The sequence below is a fragment of the Notolepis coatsorum genome (assembly GCF_963971535.1).
Source record: "Notolepis coatsorum genome assembly, chromosome: 7".
Taxonomy (NCBI): Eukaryota; Metazoa; Chordata; class Actinopteri; order Aulopiformes; family Paralepididae; genus Notolepis; species Notolepis coatsorum.
The window spans coordinates 29,631,971-29,649,174 of record NC_140171.1 but is presented as its reverse complement, the minus strand read 5'-3'; the positions used below and the strand labels follow the sequence as shown (position 1 = coordinate 29,649,174).

The 17,204-nt window shown below is 44.6% G+C and overlaps 1 protein-coding gene across 2 annotated transcripts in view; it reads right to left on the bottom strand.

Annotated features, from left to right (window-relative positions):
• gstcd (glutathione S-transferase, C-terminal domain containing) overlaps positions 1–17,204 on the bottom strand; it is a 183,524-nt gene that overhangs the window by 122,331 nt on the left and 43,989 nt on the right. The window lies entirely within an intron of this gene.

Below are 17,204 nucleotides of genomic sequence, written 5' to 3'. Positions count from 1 at the left end.
CCGCCATTTCCTGTCTCTGCTGTGCAGGTGTCCCCCAACCGACCTGTAGGAGTCGCTGTCCACAACGTCCAGATTACTACCCATCGACTTCCACCCGCTAACTCTGCCTATTGAGTTAGTATGACGGCCGGCCTAAGCCAGAGGCAATGCTGACACCCGGATTCGAACCCGGTGTCTCTTGCGTTGGTGACGAGCGCAATGTCCGCTGCGCCACCCAGCCGCATGCAGATCACAGTAATCTATGAGTATGGTAAGTTAGTATGAAGACAAGGTGTTCGACTGTTATAAGAGGCTTCAATTCATTCTTAAAACCACAATCAGGCATTGTTTTAAGTAGACTCAGAACACTGGCAAATGCATAGATTGGTGAAGGGTATATCTTGCAAATGGAAACTAAACTTATTTCGTAACTCAAAATGCCAGTATTTCCTCTTCCCTGTATTCACCGCTTTAAAATATGGTAGAAAAACCGTCTTAAGCCAAATGTTTACATTTAGATTCCTGATTGGGCCTTTGATGATGGATTGTAACAAGTTGCAGTGAGCATTGAATCCATACTAATTATAATTCACGCCACCCACATGTGAGGAATATAAATATCAATCACATCTGTGCCGTCGTCAGGAGCACACAGATGGGAGGAAAACAGCGGGGGGACCGGAGCCGTGTTTTTCCACGCCGGTGTTTTGCGCCTCCTGTCATAATGCCGGTAACCTTAGACAAAGACATGGAAACTCCTCTCCTCTCCTTGCACCAAAACAAGCCTGGAGCGCCTAATGGCAACATGTTACAGGCATGACAGCTATGTGCTATCCTCTACCCCCAGATCACCCTGTTCTAGCCCCCCCCCCTTCTCACCCCTTAGGGCTCATTCACATCTAATCAGACAATGCGGGAAAAAACACAAGTCTCCCCTTCTTTTGAATGGGGGGGGGGGGGGGCAGTTGCATTGGGCTCAGACAGAAAATAAAAATAATAAAAAAGAAAACGGGAGCAGCGATCCACGAGAAGATAGAACTGGAGTAAACTTTTGCCGGACGCTGCGGTGGCCAACCAATCGCAGCGGAAGACAAGATATTGAAAAAGGGGGGGGGGGGGTTTAAACAGCTCACAGCATGATGACACACAAATGGCCCATCCACACCAACACACCACTCTGCAACGAGGTGCCTCACGGTCTGATTAGATCTGAATGAGCCCTTATTCTCTCTTTACATCCCGTCTTTACTCGCTCTCTCTCTCTCTCTCTCTCGACTCGCTACCTCCATCTCCCATTGTTCCATCTCCCCTCATTGCATCCTCCCCCCCTGCTCCTCCTCCCCCCTGCTCCTCCTCCCATTACGACTTGCTAGACTAAGCTGGGGAGACATGAGCTCACACAGTTGGTTTAACGTGACGGCCCAAGCGTCTCTGTGCGGCTGGTCTACCCGTCTGCAGACTGTCCCGCTGCAATTAGGAAAACAAACAGAGGAGCGCATTACACAGAGGAGGCTTTTGTTCCCTCTGTGCTTGTGGGTGCAAGTGGTGCACCCATGGCCCTGTTGTTTGGCACGTGTTAACACCCTGTATGTAATGAAGGTGGATGGAGGTAATGCTGTATATCTAATTAGATAGAGGTTGAAGTGTGTGTGTGTGTGTGTGTGTGTGTGTGTGTGCGTGCGTGCGTGCGTGTGCGTGTGCGTGCGTGTGTGTGTGTGTGTGGCAATGTACAAACATGCCAGAGTGAAACCAGAGTGGTTTGGCCTTACCAACGATGTTTTTGCTAACATACCCAATACACGGACGTTGTTTTTGTTGACACCAGCCACGGAGAGGTGCTGGTCATAGAAGTAGGCTGTACCTTTGACCTGTACATGGACCAGGCCTTCCGGGACAAGTATATCAACTACCAACCACTGCTCAGTGTGATGGCTGACCTTGGGTATAGGTGTAGATATAGTGTACTTGTGTTCGGAAGTCTTGGCCATGTACACAAATGCACCATGACCGGTCTGAGAATTGCTGCAATGTCTAAAAGAAAAGCCAAACAAATTGCCAAATATTGCTCTGTCTCAGCTATTATTGGCAGCTTAGCCACGTGGAGAAGGAGGTGCTATGTGTACCCTTAAGTGTTCAATGCTGCTTGGCCCCGATACATTTGATTCCCTGTTTATGTAATATAATTTGTGGAACCAAATAAAGTATTAAAATGTGTGTGTGTGTGTGTGTGTGTGTGTGTGTGTGTGTGTGTGTGAGAGAGATGTAATATACAATATATCGGTATTGCAAGTGGAAAAAGTAGTGCCGTTTTCCATAGGTAGACACGTGCTTGTGTGCATGCGTGTGTGAGAGAAGTAGGCAAGTAGGCACGGGTAGGTGAGAGGAAAAGGGCTGCTATTTTCAATAGGTAGATGTGTGCTTGTGTGTAAGGGTGTGCATATATTGTGTGTGTGTGTGTGTGTGTGTGTGTGTGTGTGTGTGTGTGTGTGTGTGTGTGTGTGTGTGTGTGTGTGTGTGTGTGTGTGTGTGTGTGTGTGTGTGTGTGTGTGTGTGTGTGTGTGTGTGTGTGTGTGTGTGACACTCGGTTCACCTGCAACATATAAGCTGTATAAGCACACTAGTGTGAAGCCATATATGTTCAATCTGTGTAGGGTCAATTCACTGTTATCTGATATTTCAGCAAACACCCCCGATATGTTGTTGTTGTTAATGAGAATAACAGAGAGGTTCTCATCCTAGAAGTTGGCTGCACGTTTGACTACAGTCTAGAGGAAGACTTTACAACCAAAATGTTAAAGTATCAACTGTTAGACCATACCATATCAAAACTCGGCTACAACTGTAAACTTTTAGTCTTCATATTTGGAAGCCTGGGTCATGTTCATAAATTGGGTGTTAGAGGCCTTCAGATGGCCGGTCTTCCGAAGAGAAGTGCCAAACAATTAGCAAGACATTGCTCAGTGTCAGCAATTATTGGCAGCCGCGCAATTTGGAGAAGACGCTGCTATCTGTATCCATGAGCTGTGTGTTGATTGTCAGGTTCATCATCCATGTCTGTGTGTAACTTTGGTTGCCATTGTCAATTTGGGCATGAATGTATCAGAGTAACCCACAATGTACAAGTGCACTGATAATATTTGTGTCCTTTAAACATTGTCTTTATGTGGACATAAATAAAGATTCTAAAGTATGCACAGGTATGTGAGAGGTAAAGTGCTGCTATTTTCAATAGGTAGATGTGTGTGTGCATGTGCAATGTGTACAGTAGGTGCTCTGGGTGCAGACAGATGGGAAAGACCACACACTGGGGCCCAGGACAAATGGGCTGCCTCTTGTCTCCGCTCCTCCTTAATTACCCTGCCTCTGAAACACGAGGACGGCCAACCCAGCCGCCTTCCAGACTGCAGGACGAGATAGCGACACCGGTGTAGAGTGCCAACAAAAGTGAGGACGAGTCAAATTTGGTCTCTCTCTCTCTCTCCAGGATTGACAGTGTCAAGAGCAGTTTGGTCTCTCTACATGATCTACAGTCGGAGCAGTCACACTGCACACACATGGCGCTTCTGTTCTGGAGTCTGGGGAGCTACTAGGGAGAATGCAAATCCAGAAACTCTGGGCGTATAGAAATGAGCGTATTGGCTGTCAAGAGTACTGGCAACGCGAGGCCGGCGTGCGGGTAATTATGCCTGTTTAAGCGGAAAATACAACAATATGGAGCTTCCAATAGGTCTCAATAACAACAATATGGAGCTCCTAATAGATCTCAATAACAACAATATGGAGCTCCTAATAGGTCTCAATAACTACAATATGGAGCTCCTAATAGGTCTCAATAACAACAATATAGCACTCCTAATAGGTCTCAATAACAACAATATATCACTCCTAATAGATCTCAACAATATGGAGCTCCTAATAGGTCTCAATAGCAACAATATGGAGCTCCTAATAGGTCTGAATAGCAACAATATGGAGCTCCTAATAGGTCTCAATAACAACAATATAGCACTCCCTCTCATATGTATACTCATGTATCCCCAGTACAATTCAATATGAGACAAAGAACTACATAAGTCTTTGGACAGCCCACGACAGCCTTTGGACAGCCCACGTATTTGTAGTGTTTTTTTTTACTTTTTCTTTTCACAATTTGAATCACTTGGGAGTGTGAATTATGCCTTCATTAGCTATATTCAGCCTGACTGGGGCTAGCCATGGTCTAGCGTAGGGCGGGCCATACTTTTGTGCAAGCATGAATTTTATAAAAATCAATCGAGTGGGGTGTCTAAAATATGTGTTTTTTTGTGGGGAATTCAAATATGGGATCCTTTTTTCGGATCGGATAACGACAAAGCCATGTAATTTATTAACAAGTGAACTGTATATAACTGGATACAACTCCAAAGATCAATAATAATAATACTAACAATAATAAATTGTATTTGTAATGTACACAAACATCTAAGTGCTAAATCTCCAACCTACAAACACAAACTTAAAGTCAACGTCAGCCATAAATAGGTGAACTCTCTAAGTACTTTCCAGAACTACTCAGTAACCATTTTAACGAACGGCTCAATGTCTAAAGCAGGGGTTCTCAATCTTTTGGGCGTCAAAGTCGGGTTTTCTATCGTTATTTCTTTTATTCGATATTCCCATTCATAATCCATCGAGGGAGCCTGTGTCATCATTGGGGATGAGTCTGAGATCGCAAACGTCCAATACTGCCGCCTGCCGCCTTGTGGCCGGTATTGCACATCCTTGGAAACTCTCTAGCTTGGGCTGTACGTCGATCTAAAACGTCCGGTCCGGGTTTTCCTAGTCGGGCATGGCGAGCGGTTATAACACATGGATTGAGGATAATCAAGCACTCCCGGTTCCTGTTCTTTGGTGGATTATGTTGGCAACACGATCGACATCAATACTTGGAATGACGATCAGATAATTGGAATATTCTTATTGCAGTACATCCTAGTCAAGGTAAGGGCTATATGGTATCAATCTTACGTTGATCGAATAATCCCTTCCCCGCGATCCTAACGTATGTGTGTAATGTGTGTGTCAGGGTTTCCCATTAATGACCTAGACTGTGGCGGCCCGCCACAGTTGTATAATGACCAAACAAAAAAAAGTATTTTTTTAAATATAAAGTTTGCCAATAGGGATGTATCAGTAGTATTGGCAGTGGTAGTAGTCGTAATAGTAATCCACTATATTCTTTTATTTTCTAAAAAATAAACCAGTTCAACACAGGTAACCACTTTTGCTTCATTTCTTTGATGGCTCAAATGTATGCTCTAGTCTAGACGATTTTGTGTTTTGAGCACAAAGTTCATCATAGATCTAGCCTCTTTATTTTGCTCTCAAAGTACACCAGATTGATACATTTAACTTTAAAATGTACACACAAAAAAGAATTCCGGGGGGGGAATGCCCCCGGACCCCCCTAGAAGGTCGGAGGTTCCACCCCCATAGTCTCTGAAAATCCTGTGGAAAACACTGTGTGTAACGTATTCCGTTGGTGACAAGCGAAGCATAGAAACCCCCCCCACCCTTTCATGCATGCATGATGAAACATAATACCGATAATATAGCGTTGATTTCAGATTGATTGTTGATCCAGATGAGGAATGCCAGGGTTTCTAGTGAAATGCACTAAACACTAAAACATGAATTTTATAGAAATCAATCGAGTGGGGTGTCTAAAATATGGATATTTTTTGGGGGAATTCAAATATGGGATCATTTTTGGGATAGGATAACTCTAACCTACATAATTTTGGATTTCAAAATGGCAGATTTTACCATTTTTCACCTCTTGGTCATACACAGGTGCCAGAATGAATCTGAAATAAATCCTAACATGCAAGGTGATATGGGAAATAATTTATAACGACAAAGCCATCTAATTTATTAACAAGTGAACTGTATATAACTGGATACAACTCCAAAGATCAATAACAATAATACTAACAATAATAAATTGTATTTGTAATGCACACAAACATCTAACATCCATGGTGCGCCATCAATCCTCTATCTTCTTGAATTTTATCAGGTTGCACAAGTCCTGCTTGGATTCATTATTGGACATCAGCCTCCTGCTGGTCTCCTGAGCCCTGATCCCTCCACCCCTTTTTTCTTGTGAAAAGTACTTAGCAGAGGCCTCAGTCACCATTTTAACAACCCTCTCGATGCTTTGTGTGTGGCAAGGCCAGTCGAGAACCTCCATGGGGGTGTTGATGAAGTTCTTCACCTCGGAGGTGCTTAGGGAGCAGGTGGCTCTGACACATCTTCTGACCAGCTGATTAAGCCACCAATGCTGGAAGCATCCCTATTGATGTGAGGTGTTCTTCTGATCCTGACAGAGGAGTCTCCCTGCTGAGTGTCTGGAATCTGATGGGCAGGATTCTCTCCACCCCCTCAATTCTCTCTTTCTGATCCTCAGAGCACAGCAGTGTTTGGAGGATGGCTTCACTGTGGGCATACCAAGCAGATCTTCTCAGAGTTGGCATCACAACATCCAGCACCTCCTTCCTCTGAGACTTGAGGCAGTCCAGCTGAAATAGGATGTGCCTAGGCCCTTCGATCCAGGAGTGCTTGACCTTCATGTTGAACCAACATGGATAATACACTCCAATGATGAATTCCACAATGCATTGTAGATTATTCAGGTTCTTTCTTTTAAGTTGATGCTTAGACACCCAGAGCCTGAGGAGTCTGTTTGCTGTGGTGAGCCAGTGGCTGTGGTTTACCGGTCCAATCTCCAGCAGCACTCCATCCCTGATTACTCCGCCTGAGTACTCCGCCTTTCCGAGTCTTGACCTTCGGTAGGAAGAGAGACAGGGGTCCTCAGCGAGTTTCCGGAGCAGAACGCCCCCGTAACACTCATACTCTACGTCGAGGCATACACAACACGTTCAGTGAAACATTTACACGCTGCTTCAATAAAAAACCTGCCCCTCCTAAGAGGGTCTTTTTATCGAAGGAAACGTAGTTGTTTAGGGGGGAGACAATTAAGGAAGTTCAGAGTATCGGGGAAGATACTCCAGTCCTTCTACTCAGGAGCTGTAGAGAGCATCTTTACCGGAAACATCACTGCCTGGTATGGAAAAAGCACGGCACAGGACAAGAAGGCCCTACAGAGAGTGGTGCGCTCAGCCGAGTGTACCACGGGTATTGCGCTACCTCCCCTGCAGGTTCTATACAACAAGAGGTGCAAATCCAGAGCCTGCAGAATAATGAAAGACCCCCACCACCCCAATAACAGCCTGTTCCAGCTGCTGAGGTCAGGCAGACGCCTGCGAACCCCAGCTACTAGGACAGAGAGGCTTAGGCTCAGCTTCTTCCCCCAGGCCATCAGAGCCTTGAACAATGAACATTGAGGGCCACAGAACACTGAACTATCCACACACAAGCACACACGAGCACACACACGACACGCACGCTGTGCACGCTCACACACTAGCAGCCACTTTAACACGAGCGGGCACACACTCACGCCGCACACACGCACACTTATGGCCAAGAGGAAAGGCCACTTTAAATTAGTATAACAACAGGAACAGTGTATTGCACTACTAAAGCTACCTAGCATGTCCTATATGCTATGTAAATACTATGTACAGATACCGAGATGTCACACCATGTTACCTGTTACCTGTTTATTGCACAATGTTGTTTTTTTATTGGATTCTATTATATGTTGTACCACTGTTTTTTTATTGGATTCTATTATATGTTGTACCACTGTATTGCACATCGTCGCGGGCAAGACCACCCGCATTTCATTGTATACTTGTATGCCGTGACAATTAAAACTCTTGGCTTGAATATGGGGGTTTAGTGTACAAGAGAGAGAAAACAGAGGGATGTCGAAGCCGGAGCCACCTCTCTAATGAGGGAGGGGCGCTCGGCGGCTTCTGAGCGGCACCACACTCAGCGCCGTTTGCCGAATGGCGGAGGTTGGTGGAACCGCCCGACCACCCGCCACAGCTGCTCACCGAATGACAGGAGCGAGCAGCAACGGGGGGCTTGTGCCGTAAGTCATCCCTGGAGGGGACGCCGGAGCCGGAGGGCCTCCTCACTGAAGAGGGGCGCTCAACGGTCTCCGGACGGTGCGCACCCAGCCCTGCACGCCGTTGAGGCTCACCCTCTCGCCACAAACGTGGGACTAGGGAACCCCCGCGGGGCATAGAGGAGGTTGCGACAGACATTGTTGGTGATGCCATCCTCGGGATCCGAAAAATAGCAACCACAGAGAATAACTAAGCTAAAAGCCACTTGCATAGCGAAACACTTCCTGAAGTGAAAGAATTGGGAAGGCGGAGTACGGTCACGGCCCTCGCTTATATGCATATGGGCGGAAGGGGGCGTGGCCAGACAAGTAAAGGTGCAAGTAGCGGAATTCTTTCAAGGTCACGCTAGGTGACACGGGACATACCATAAGGGAGCAGAACGTGACCAAAGACGAAATGTAACAAGGGGTTCAAATGGTAAAATCAGCCATTTTGAAATCCAAAATGATGTAGGTTAGAGTTATCCTATCCCAAAGATTTACTCATATTTAAATTCACCATCAACACATTCAGAGCCGGCCGGATATGACCAAATTAGGGCTTGTAGGCCAACGCTTTAATCAATGGGAGGACGGGGATATTTGCGAACGCTTAAACTATATCTTAAATTATGGCTATGGGTCTAATACACCCGTCGCTTATCAATGACTTGCTTGCAGTAAACATGTACGAGACGGATTGTTTTTTCATCTGTACATTTCCGTTTTATACCGTTTTTAATACGAGTATAGTTTGAGATTTCTAGTAATTCCAGAGAAAGACGCGATAATAGCCCTTTAGTGGAATACACAAAACATGTTGTCATTTAAACGCTAGATTATCGATAGTATATGTGTCCTTATGCACGCTAGAGAAGCGGGCTGAAAAATCGCTTATCCGTGTCTTGCTCCGTGCCAACGGCACGCACACACACACACACACACACACACACGCTCCGATGGAGGTGAAAGGAACATCTGATTAACCCAAGACTGGTAACATAGAGTCCTTACCTCACATCAGATGTTCTGCAAAAAGATTAATCCAATTCCTGATCGCCATTCCAAATATCGATCGCGTCCATTGATCCAACGTTATAGTCCAAAAAACATAATCCACGCTGCTCCCAGCCTCCCCAGACAATGTGGTAACACGATACTGCATGCCCGAGAAGGGAAACCCGTACGGAGTTTTTTTTCTGATGAACATCCCCAGCCAATCCAATCCAATGATGTGCAATACCATCCGGGAGACGATAGGTGGCGGTATTTACCCTTTTGTGAGCTCAGACCCATTCCCAACAATAACATCAAGTTGGATGGATGAAAATGAATGGATATCGCTAATAAAAGAAATAACGATTAAAACCCGACTATACTCGTGATTGGCACGCAAGCGATGGCGAGTTAACCCGACTATCATCGTGATTGGCACGGAATGGGTTAAGAAACACATAATTTAGACACCTTGCATGTTAGGATTTCCTTCAGATTCCTGTTGGCATCCATGTATGGCCAAGAGGTGAAAAATTGTAAAATTGGCCATTTTGAAATCCAAAATGATGTAAGTTAGAGTTATACTATCCCAAAAATGAACTCATATTTGAATTCCCCATTAAGAAACACATCATTTAGAGTTAGACACCTTGCATGTTAGGATTTCCTTCAGATTCATGTTGGCATCCATGTATATGGCCAAGAGGAAAAAAATGGTAAAATCTGCCATTTTTAAATCCAAAATGATGTAGGTTAGAGTTATCCGATCCGAATATAATAATCCCATATTTGAATTCCCCACAAAAAAACACTTTTTAATTTTTTCAAAAAAAATCTATGTAGGCCTATGGCCCGCCCACTGTGGTGTGGTTTGCGTTTCTTGTAAACTCTCCAGCTTTGGCCAGGTCTGGCCGGGTTGTGAAAGGTGGTCATCTCGTATTGACCCGGGGTGCAGCCAGCTCTGGCCAGGTTCTAAAGACAATGGAGATGCTCACTGTGTGCCAGACAGGCCACAGCACGGCTAAACCCTGGCTAGTGGAGACAAGGTATTACATGCCGTATTTCCTCTAATAGTGACCTGTATTCAATTAAAAACCGACTCTCTATTAATGTCCGTGTGCGCTGTTGAGCTAAGCAATTATAAGCCGACCTCCTAATACAAACCGGGTTACTAATATACGCGTGAGCGAACCTCTCCTTACTTCCGTATGGAACACGGGTCGCGCGCAGCACGTAACACAACAACAACAGAGCAAGCATGGCTACCGGTACTAAACAGAGACGAATGACCCGGAGCTGCTAACTGGCTAACGTTATGAGAACTAACGTTGCTACCTACAGTACCCGGAGCTGCTAACTGGCTAACGTTATGAGAGCTAACGTTGCTACCTACAGTACCCGGAGCTGCTAACTGGCTAACGTTATGAGAACTAACGTTGCTACCTACAGTACCCGGAGCTGCTAACTGGTTAACGTTATGAGAGCTAAGGTTGCTACCTACAGTACCCGGAGCTGCTAACTGGCTAACGTTATGAGAGCTAACGTTGCTACCTACAGTACCCGGAGCTGCTAAGGTAAAGTTACTTGATTTCACTTTGAAAACGTTGAAATGACCAGTGACCACCTGTAATTGCACTGTTTACTATTTCATACAGTACTTGGTTTCAATAAATGAACCCCAGTACATTTTACTGGGTTCAAACTGAATCAAAATGTTGATTTATTCATTATGATCTGTTTGAAAATTAGAAATATAGGCCTCTCTCTTATACATGCCTCCTCCTAATAAAAGCCTGGTACCCGCTACAGTTGAAACAAATACAAGCCCGGGTCACTATTAGAGGAAATACGGTACTTACATCACCTGAAAGTACTCAACGTCGACTCGTCTTTAACTACGAATGTACACAACCCTCCCAACTTACCATAATTTTTTTTTTATCCACTTTTTCTCCCATTTTCTATATTTTTCTCCCATCCCAATTTCGTATCATCCAATTCAACCCTCCCCTGTCACGAACGCTGTTTCTTGCCTCCCACAAGCCAGCTGCAATGTGGACTAAGTCATACATAGCACAAGTCCCCTCCGGTACTTGAGGTAACAGCAGTCGCATCTTTTCACCTGCGCAGCTCGATCTCTCAGTGGCGAGGAGTAACGCGTGGGAGGCTCACGCTGCCCCCGACACTTCCTGATTCTACTGCGCAGGCGCACCAACCGACCTGTAGGAGTCGCTGTCCACAACGCCCGATCCCCACCCATCAGTTTCCCACCCTCTAATACTGGCAATTGTATTAGTACGGACGACCAGTCAAACTGAAAACAATGTGGAGAGCTGGATTCGAACACGCGAACCCAGCGTCTCCACATTGGTGGCGAGTGCCTTGCCCACTACACCACCTAGCCGCCCTGCCCCAACTTACCATCATTAAGTTCAAAAACATTTAAAACACATGAATACAAAAAAACTAAACAAAACAAAAAATTATTAATATGTCTTAATTATCTGTTGAACTCAGGAACACCTTCAAATGTATAAACTACAAACACAGAATAAACAGTGTATAAAATTATTCTCACAAAAAATTCGAACCCCCCCCCCCCCTTCTCCTACTTGTTCAGACTTGAAGGGCAGCTATCCAGAAACACCTTCAAATGTATAAACTACAAACACAGAATAAACCGTGTATAAAATTATAAAATGATTCTCACAAAAAATTCGAACCCCCCCCCCCTTCTCCTACTTGTTCAGACTTGAAGGGCAGCTATCCAGAAACTGTCCTCCGTGTTCATGCTGACTGAAATAACAGGATATGATGGGGCTGAGTGAGTGCAGCAATGGGCGGATTCAATAGGAAGATGTTTCTTTGTTTGTTTTGTGTGTGTACACTTACTGCAAGTATGCATATCTGTGTGTGTGTGTGTGTGTTTGTGTATGTATGTATGTATGTATGTATGTATGTATGTATGTATGTATGTATGTATGTATGTATGTATGTACTATATGTGTGTGTGTTTATTTTTTATTTTTTTTATCTACTTTTTCTCCCCATTTCTCTATTTTTCTCCCATCCCAATTTCGGATTATCAAATTCTTCCCTCCCCTGTCTCGAACGTTGTTGGCCATGCCTCCCACTGGTCGGCTGCAATGTGGACGAAGCCTTGCATCACGTGTCCCCTCCGGTACACGAGGAGGCAGCCGTCGCATCTTTTCACCTGCACAGCGCGATCTCTCAGCGGCGAGGAGTAACGCGTGGGAGGCTCACGCTGCCCCCAATACTTCCTGATTCTGCTGTACAGGCGCACCAACCGACCTGTAGGAGTCGCTGTCCACAACGTCCGATCCCCACCCACCGGCTTTCCCACCCCCTAATACTGCCAATTGTATTAGTATGATCGACCAGCCAAGCCGGAAGCAACGCCGAGAGCTGGGCTCGAACCCAGCATCTCCTGCGTTAGTGGCGAGCGCCTTGCCCACTGCGCCACTTAGCCGCCCCGTGTGTGTGTGTTTATGAGTATTTATGTTTGTATGTGTATGTATTTTTGGCTCAGGAGTTAGAGTGGCTGTCTGGTTATCGCAAGGTTCCTAGTGTGCGTGTGTGTGTGTATGTATGAGTGTGTGTGTGTGTGCGTGCGTATTTATGTATGCATGTGTGTTTGTGTATTATGTGTATTTTGGCTGAGGAGGTAGAGTGGCCATCTGGTTATTGCAAGGTTCCCGGTTTGATTCTGGCTCCTCTTGGTAGCATGTCGAAGTGTCCTTGAGCAAGACACTTAACCCCTAACTGCTGCTGATGAGCAGGTTGGCACCTTGCATGGTTGCCTCTGCCGTCAGCGTGTGAATGTGTGAGTGAATGGGTGAATGTGAGGCATAAGCTGTAAAGCGCTTTGGATAAAAGCACTATATAAATGCAGTCCATTTACCAATGCGTACCTAAAGTACGTTTGTGTGTGTGTATATGTGTTTATTATGCATGTGTATTCAGGGATTAAAGCAAAAAAAAATCTCCTGACTGAACTTTTTTTCAGGCCGAGTCATATTCTTATTTTAACCTCCACTGTATATATCTTTTTAATAGCGTTAGCGTTTTAAGGGAACTAGATTATTTTGAACATCTTTTCTATTGCCAGTTTGCTTTTACGTAATATCAATGCTGTTTTCAATTCGTTAAATAAAATTGACTTTGCAAGGGTTGACTCTGACTTTGTCATACAAATAAATAAATCTACATACTGTAACTTTTCAGTGCACGTTTTTATTTACAGTACATTGTGACAACTGAACAAGCGTATGGCTTGAACAAGGAACTAAACAAGGGAAACGGTGCTTTAATAACTCACTGGCAGGGAACACAATTTTCTTTTTGGCTTACCAGCCAAGGTGGCTGATAGATTTAAAAAACTACCAGCCAGGCAGATTTTTTACCAGCCAAAAAAGATAAATAGCTTTTTAGTATATCGCCATGTGTTATTATTACTATATAATACTCTCATATGCAATTTTCAATTAATATAATAAACAACATAAGGAATATTAGCATAATTTTGAGTGGACTGAAGGAATGAGTCAGCGTTAATAGTTTAAAATACAGATAATTTATTAAAAACATATATATATATATTTAGTGTAGGGCTGTCCCAAATACCATTTACAGGCTTTGAATACTCCTTGGTGTTTCCGAACGCATATTCGAATACCCTCTCAAAAACACTTCAAAACAATAAGATTAACATTTCATAATTAAACAATCAATCACAAATCATAAGTGTTGGCTACCATTCTGTTCTATCCAGTAGCAACCCGAGACATCACGTCAAATTGCGTTGGCAACATGCATTCTGATCACCGTTGTACTACCAGTATGCTTCTGCGTGTATAGACAATTGTGTGTACGTACATTCACACAGGGAACCGTTCTTTTTCGTTTTCATTTAAAAAAAGATATTTGAGCTAACGCTAGTTAAGCTAGCTAATATTTGTCTTCCTTTGACTTGTTGAAAATGTCTAGGATACAAATGTTGAGATTGTTGGGGAACAAGCGACTAACTGCAGCTATGTTGCAGTGTGCACACACACTGTCGAGTCTTGACTTTAGGCACAAAGCGGACATTTACACATATAACGTAGAACATTTGCGCATATTGCTCCGGTCAAAAATAGTTAATAAAAGTTGAGACGTATGTAGTACCTACTTACTGGTCACAGGAATCTTCAATAACATTTGGATGGTAATCAATTTTGTGAATACATTTGTTGAAACATATTTGTTGGCAGACGACTCCTTATAAACACTGCTATCTAACGTTAGCAAGCTAAGCGTGCATAGTTCGACCTGGCTGTGTAACGTTGTAACTTGTGTTCCGCTGGGAAAGAGCGTTCATCACTGCATACAATTTGAAGTAAGAGGTGCACTCCTCTCATGCTATGAACGGACACATACACGTCACGTATAGAAGCGACTGCTGACACAGAAGGTACCCTATCCCCCCCCCTCACAGTGAGCTGTGGTGTTCCACAAGGAAGCATACTAGGACCGCTACTGTTCCTAATTTATGCAAATGACATGTCGTCAGCTTGTGACTGCAACTTGTTCCTGTTTGCGGACGACTCAGCCCTGCTGGTCTCTGACAAGAACAAGTTACAGGTTGAAAAAACCCTCAGCTCGGAACTAGGCAGAATCTGCATATGGCTCGCTGATAACAAACTATCATTACACATGGGCAAAACAGAGTCCATTCTCTTCGGTTCAAATAACAAACTCAGCAAGACCGACGGCTTCTCAGTTACAGTGGGTGACAATATTGTCACAAGGAAAGATGAAATTACCTACCTGGGTTCCATCCTAGAGGCTAATCTCTCCTGTGACAAAATGGCATCCAATGTAATAAAAAAGGTCAACCAACGAACTCGATTCTTGTACCGGATCTCCTCTCTGGTAAACAAGAATACCCTGAAGACTCTGGCAGGAGCACTCATTCAGGGGTACTACGACTATGCTTGCACCTCATGGTACCAAAGCACCTCAAAGGCGCTAAAAACAAAATTACAAACATCTCAAAACAAACTGGTCAGACTACTGCTTGACCTTACTCCTAGAACCCACCTCACCCCTGCCCACTTTGACAACCTAGGATGGCTTAGAGTAGACGACAGAGTACAGCAACTTGCAATGGGCCTGGTCTACAAGATACACTACACGACCAAGGTACCCATGTACATGTCAAAATACTTCCCAAAGGTCAGTGAATACCACGATCACAACACCAGAGGGAGCTCCACAAATCATGTTAAACCCAGATTCGGCTCAAATAAGGGACTAAACACATTTCGCAATTATGCCACATCAATGTGGAACGCCCTACCCAAAGCTGTAAAGGAATGTGGATCACTACCCACTTTCAAAACCTCTCTCAAGGGACACCTACGGGAGACTGCAATTCAACACTGGCCCCTGTAAATATCCTAACCCAACCCCCTCCAATGTACAGTCATTTACCTAGTATGGTTTTGTCAATAGTCCAATGTACAATTTAGTTTGTTTGTACAGTGTCTCCCCCCCCCCCCCCTCAATGTACAGTTTTGCTTGTATATACAGTGTGCCCCCCCCCCCCCCCCCCCAACCACCTCCAATGTAGATTACCCAGTATGGTTGTCAATATCCCAGTGTACCCAACCCCCCCCCACCCAACCTCCTCCAATGTACAGTTTCTACGTCAAATGTATATACTCCCTTTTCCTGACTCCTTCTGTATCACAAACAGTACTGTATTTGCAAATCTGGTATGTCATAAATGTATAGATGTAGCAGTACTGACTATCTGTATGTCATGTATGTCATATATGTCCAGATGAATTGAAAATGGGGGACCCTGATGTAAACAAGACGAAAGTCTTTCTCTGGTCTGCATCCCCTTAACAATTGTGTGTATTGAGCTGTACTGTATTGTACCCATTCTGCAATCTGTTAATAAAGTTTTCAATCAATCAATCAATCAAGCTATTTCTTTTATGAAAATTCAGAAAGTTGGCTCCCAATTTTTGTACACGCCAGGGTGGCGAGTAACCTCCATAATTTACCAGCCAAAGAGTAAATCTACACGCCATTGGCACTTGTCGGGTGATTATTTTGTTCCCATCTACAAATCATATTATACCAGGTAGTCAATTGACGGAAAATCCATCACGACTCTGAATCAAATTGACGGAAATCCGTCTCAAGACGGAGCGCTTTAATCCCTGTGTATTTGTGTGTGTATGTATGTATGTGTGTGTGTGTGTATGTGTATCTATGCATGTGTGTGTGTGTGTGTATATGTGTATTTGTGTGTGTATGTGTATTTGTTTGTGTGTGTGCGTGTATGTGCGCGTGTGCGTGTGTGTGCGTGTGTGTGTGCACGTGCGTGTGTGTGTCTTATCAGCTGCCTCAACATCTATATCTGTATGATACTAATAACAGTGATCTGGACCAGCTGCCTCCATGCACACGTGTGTGATCTCTTCAGTAACAGCAGCATCCATCATGCCTGCAGCCACATGGACCCCAATCCTCTCTCTAACCACAGAATAATACAGTAATAAGGAGAGCCCTCACCTCCTCGAGAGTGCAGAGAGAGAGAGAGAGAGAGAGAGAGAGAGTGCAGAGAGAGAGTGCAGAGAGAGAGAGAGAGTGCAGAGAGAGAAGAGAGAGAGTGCAGAGAGAGAGAGAGTGCAGAGAGAGAGTGCAGAGAGAGATAGTGCAGAGAGAGAGCGAGAGAGAGTGCAGAGTGAGAGAGAGTGCAGAGAGAGAGTGAGTGCAGAGAGAGAGAGAGAGAGAGAGAGAGAGAGAGAGAGAGAGAGAGAGAGAGAGATTGCAATTCACTGCTTCACCAGCGGCACCTGGGACCGCAATCAACACCACCTCCACTACCTGTCAGCCGCTCTCGAAGCAACCAGCATCTGTACACACACACACACACACACACACACACACACACACACACACACACACACACACACACACACACACACACACACACACACACACACACACACACACACACACACACACACACACACACACACACACACACAACACACACACACACACACACACACACACACACACACACACACACACCACACACACACACACACAGCACACACACACACACACACACACACACACACCATTCCAT